Genomic DNA, 5,155 nt, shown 5'->3' with positions numbered 1-5,155 from the left:
AAAAACCTGATTTGGCTCAGGTCTGATGGGGTTTCTTAGCCAGTGAGGGCTGCTCATGTGGGCTTTTCAGGCAGGAGGGTGGAACAGAGGGAGGAAAACCTTGGTCCTGCCTTCTCCAAGAAGCTGCACACACACACACACACACACACACACTCACACATACACCCGAGCTCTGCGCTGTGGGTGTCCCTGCCTGGCAGAGGCCCCAGCACAAAGAGGATTAGAGAGATGAGCTAATCTGGTTTGTATCCCAGACACGGCCCCAGAAAGGGACCTTGTCTACCCTGATGTTTAAGGCGTGAAGGAGTGAGGAGTCCTTTGGCGGCGGCTGGCCTGACAGTATGAGACGCCTTCCCACTGGGGACCGTAGGATGGCAGGTTCCTGACACGGGGACAAACTTAGGGAGCAGAGGAGCAGGGTGGATGGGCTGTGCTACCAGAAATGAGAGGGAAAGAAAGGAAGAGGCCCCCACGGGGGGAACTAGACCTCCACCCTACCTGTTTCAACAGCGAGGAAACTGAGGCCAGGAGCTGGGCAGTGACTTAAAGTTGTGCAAACTGTGCATGGTGAGCTGGGGGTGGGGGCGGGGGGGTGGTTAAGGTTTTCTGATTCCTTTCAGTCTAGTGCTCTTTGCACTGTGTTGCTGGGACTGCAGGGGAAGGTGTAAGACAGGGGGCAAGAGAAAGAGAGAGATAGAGACAAAAGGAAACTGCTGGAAGCCGGTCCATCCTTGCTGCTTGACACAGTCGCTGCAGGAAAGAAACATCTGCACAGCATATGTTTCAAGGGACCTGGCATATATAGCATATTGTTCTTAATATGTTTGCTCTCCTTAGCGCCATGTGTTTTAACCAAGGTCACCTCTCCGAGAAAGGTTGTTTCCCCAGGTGGGGATTTTTCCCTGAGGTTAGGGAGGGGATACAACCCCTTAATTAAGTGCCAGGCGGGTAGTTAAGCTACATAATCTTTACTCCCTGGAATGGAGATAAGAAACGCCCTAACCTTTGTAATAGAAATTGACAGGATTAAAATCGGCTGGTATAAATATAGATGTAACAAGACAATAAACATCAGATCCTGATCAGTTCCTAACCAGAACTCCGACCAGAACTTTGGCTGGAGATCCTGGCTAGAGGTTCGTGGCTGGAGATCCTGGCTAGGCTGCTGATCAACTGAAGGCTGTCTCCGTGTCATTCCTTCTTCGCCGACTCCGTCCACACCTTTGGGGACCCCTGGACCTGCTGGGGTTGGACCCCAACAGGAAACAAAGATACACACCAAGAAAAAACAGAGAGCGCACACACACACACACACACACACACACACACACACACACACACTGAGAAAGCCACAGTCAGAAGAGGTGAAGAGAGAGAGATGGGGAGAAGAAAGGACAAATGAGAAAGACAGACAGATTCATACAGAGGGAGAGGTGGAGCGACAGGTACACACCAAGAGACCAGGAGTGGCAGAGACTGAGAAGGAGACAGATCCAGAGACGAATGAAGACAGAGAGATGGGAATAGACACAGAATGACAGGAATATGACCCAGAGCGACACAGAGAGGAGACGTGGGGAGACTGAGAGGCAGGGTGAACCGAGGAAGGCAGGGTGGGAGGGAGGCAGATAGTGGGACTGCAGATTCTGGTCCACTAGAAGCAAATCTCGCATCCAGACCATTCTGTTGCCCAGAACAGGTGGTGGGGAGAGAAAGCAAGCTCAATGCTTAGCTTATATGATACAGGCAGATTGGGAGAGGGAGGCTGGAGGCAAAGTGGGAGCCACCACCCCTGGGGGTTAGGCTGGTCAGTGACCACCCAGGATCCCTGCAGCACGCCCACTGGCCTCACACAGAACCGGGCCACCCGCCCAGGATGGCCGTCAGCCCGCCCACCGCCTGGCTCCAGTCTGATTACGGCCAAAGTGCTAAAAGGCTCCAGACCCCCCCAGCCCCGCCCCATGTACGCTTCCCTCCTCCCTCAGCTCCCTCTTTTCCTTTTGCCCAGGCCCCTTGGGGAACAGTTTACCCCATCTGGTCACTGGCTGGGAGGAAGGGGGTCCCTTCCATGGTTTGGGACTGGATGCTTCTTCCTTCCAAAGCCCTCTTGGCCTGGCCTCTTTGAGACACGTTCCATGCCTCGCCTGGGAGCTCATAAATACCAAGGAGAGGTCGGTCAGCTATGCACAAAACGTAGATCCGCACCCCACCCCTTTAAGAGCCCCTGGGTTCTTTGCAAGCTCCCTTCTCTTCCCTAGACACCTGCATGGAGATGCTGAGGAAGGAGAGACAGGGCAGGGGCTGGGCACAGGAAGGGGGAACCCTGTGTGAAACTGGCCCCATTTCAAATGAGACTTGCCTCGGTTTGCAAAGAAATCTCAGGGAAGGCGACTCAGGGCCCCTTGTGCAAGCAGCAGGCGCAGGAATTCCTTGACTCCCATCCAAACCTCCCCCCAGCCCCTTCTCAGCCTTTCTCTCTGCTCATTACCATCCACACCACCTCCCACCCACAGGGAAAGAGAGAAGGTCATCGCCAAAGGGGCCCAGGGAAGGGGAGGCCTCCTGGGGAGGGCAGGCCCTGTGGAGTAAGAACTGTTTACCCACATCTGAGCTCCTAGAGCTCACCTCCACTCCCCTCCAAGGGCCAGGAGAAACTCAAAATTGTCCAGTCCCACACAATGGAAGATGAATCTTAAGTCTAAGTGGCCCCATGGGGAGCAGGTATGGTGAGAGGGCGGAGGCTGTGATGCCACCTGGAGGAAGAAGGAAGGCCTGACTCTGAGGCTGGGTGGGCGCCATCCTGCTGGAGACCCAGGGAATCCGGGAGCCTCCATTCTCTTCCTGGTCTCTGCTGACAACCACAGCATGAGCGGGAACAGCTAAGCCTAGTGTGCCACCCTCAGATGGCTTTATTGTGCTTGTCAGAAAATGACCTTTCACAACCTCAGTGTCATTTAAATGTCCTGGTCAGTGCTGGGCACACCGGAGGTGCTCCGTAAGTGCCTACACAATTCCATGCAGGCCCCTCCAGACCAGAATGTGACTCACAAATCAGTGGCTCTTTCCCGAGGCTCCCATTACGATGGCTGGCGGAGTGGGGGTGGGGATGGGAGGGAGGAGCAGGTCAGGCGCTAGCTGAGCCTCTGGCCTTGGCCCTTGCGTGAGGAGCTGAGCTCTCCAGTAGTGTCTAAGACCTTGAGCCTGGAAGTTTATTTTGAGATTTGAAACTCCAAAGTGGCAGATCCCAGAAAACCTCTTCTCTGGCTCCGTATTTGTTCTCTAGTTAAGTGGCTGAGAGTTGCTCTTGCAGTCAGCTGGCTCCTGCAACTGGGGTTCCTCCTGGGGAGCTGGGGGCTCCAGGGAAGGGGAAGAAGAGGAAGGAGTGAAGCCCCATCCCGGATTGTCCACTCTGGGCAGAGGTCGCCTGTGAGCCATGGGGAGGAGTCTTGTCCCCTCACCCACTTTCCTCCCTCTTGGAGTTGCTGTTTCGGGGGGCCCCTCAGCTCAGCCACATGCTTTAATAGTTGAGCATCTATGTTGTGCCAAGACACAGTCCCACTTGAGTAGGAAGACGGCTGAGGCCAAGGAAAGGGCCTCCTAAGTGAGACTGGGGCCCATGTGGGTGAGTCCACCCAAGGTTAGGGCTGATGTGATCATCCGCAGCTCCCCACCCTGCAACCTCAGGCCCATATGTAGAAACAGACACGGGGCCAGAGTCACACCCAGGCCTAAGCACACAGCGGAGTCTGGGAGAGGCTGCTAGAGAGTGCTGACTGCTGCCCAGCATCAAGGTGGCGTTGGCTGGGAGGAGGTGAAAGGGTGGTCCAAGGGAAGGGGTGGGGCCACTCCTCTCACCTACTCCTCTCAGGAGAGCTCAGCATAAAGTCTGCTGCTTTTTCAAGAAATATTAGGGCCAACCAGAGCCTCCCAGACTGAGAAAAAGGACAGAAGGGCAGGGGAAGGGTCAGCTGATTGGTCTCTGTATTCAATCCTCTCCCACTCCCACCCAACTTCCCACCTTCCCCCCAAAGGTGGGCACCTTCTACCCTGCACAGCATGGCTCACCCCTGCTCCCCACCTGAACTCCTCTTCTCCACTCTAGCCTCCTCTGCTCCAGCTGGCTGGCCCCTTCTAGCTCTGCACACCAGCCCATCCCACCTTAGGGTCTGTGCTGGCTGTTTGGGATCCTCCTTCAAGCCTTTGAATGTTACCTTAATGAGACCCACTGGATCACCCTAGTTACAATTCTATTTTTTCCTACTCATGGCTTTCCTACATACTATACTATGTTTTACTTACGATGTTTCCTGTTTATTGTCTATCTTCTCCCAATAAATAGTAAACTCCATGAGGGCAGAAATTGTTTTGCTTTGTTCACTGATGTGTCCTTGGTGCTGAGCAGTCTGGCACGTGGTAGGGAATAAATATTTGTTGAATGGATGAATGCACTCTGCCCCCTGACACAGCAAGTGAGGGAGAGGAGTAAGAAGTGGGGAGAAGGGATAAAGGTCCCTCTGAGCCCTTCTCCCCCAGCTCAGCTTCTGGGATGTCTGTGGCCAGCTGCGCCCTGTCCGCTCACACTCAGGCGTCTCTAACACCCCCAACCAAGAACTGACAGTGAGTTTGGGGTTGAGGGGGGGTGAGCAATTTCCAGCGCGTTGTTTACACCAAGGCTTTATAGTTTAGATAAATCAAGGGGAGAGGCACGAAAGACACCTGGAAATGAGGCGGGAGAAACTGAGGCCCGAAAAGAGGTTGGGGCCAGATCCCAGACGAACTCCCAAAGTTGGAAGACCCTGGCTTTTTTGTTTTGTTTGGTTTTTTTAAAATATATTTTATTGATTTTTCACAGAGAGGAAGGGAGAGGGATAGAGAGCCAGAAACATCGATCAGCTGCCTCCTGCACGCCCCCCACTGGGGATGTGCCCGCAACCAAGGTACATGCCCTTGACCGGGACCCTTGAGTCCGAAGGCCAACGCTCTATCCACTGAGCCAAACCGGTTCTGGCGACCCTGGGTTTTAAAGGCCATTCCACCCCCAGAGGCTCTACCTGCCGGCCTGGGAAATGCAGGGCCCGGCGGGGTGGGAGGTGTGGAGGTGTGTGTGTGTGTGTGTGTGTGTGTGTGTGTGTAGGTGTAGGGGGAAGATGGGGGG

At 54.5% G+C, this 5,155-nt stretch overlaps 2 protein-coding genes across 9 annotated transcripts in view; one reads left to right on the top strand and one right to left on the bottom strand.

Annotated features, from left to right (window-relative positions):
• The window catches only part of ST7L (suppression of tumorigenicity 7 like), a 136,289-nt gene that overhangs the window by 47,646 nt on the left and 83,488 nt on the right, over positions 1-5,155 (bottom strand). The gene's annotated exons all lie outside the window — the stretch shown is intronic.
• The window catches only part of WNT2B (wingless-type MMTV integration site family, member 2B), a 14,558-nt gene continuing 13,772 nt past the window's right edge, over positions 4,370-5,155 (top strand). The window contains exon 1 of the mRNA XM_014534599.1: positions 4,370-4,617. The gene's annotated coding sequence lies outside the window, so the exon portion shown is untranslated. The remainder of the gene's footprint in view (positions 4,618-5,155) is intronic.

Source organism: Myotis brandtii, unplaced genomic scaffold (genome assembly GCF_000412655.1).
Source record: "Myotis brandtii unplaced genomic scaffold, ASM41265v1 scaffold131, whole genome shotgun sequence".
In the NCBI taxonomy this organism is placed as follows: domain Eukaryota; kingdom Metazoa; phylum Chordata; class Mammalia; order Chiroptera; family Vespertilionidae; genus Myotis; species Myotis brandtii.
This window is presented reverse-complemented; position numbering and strand designations above follow the sequence as displayed.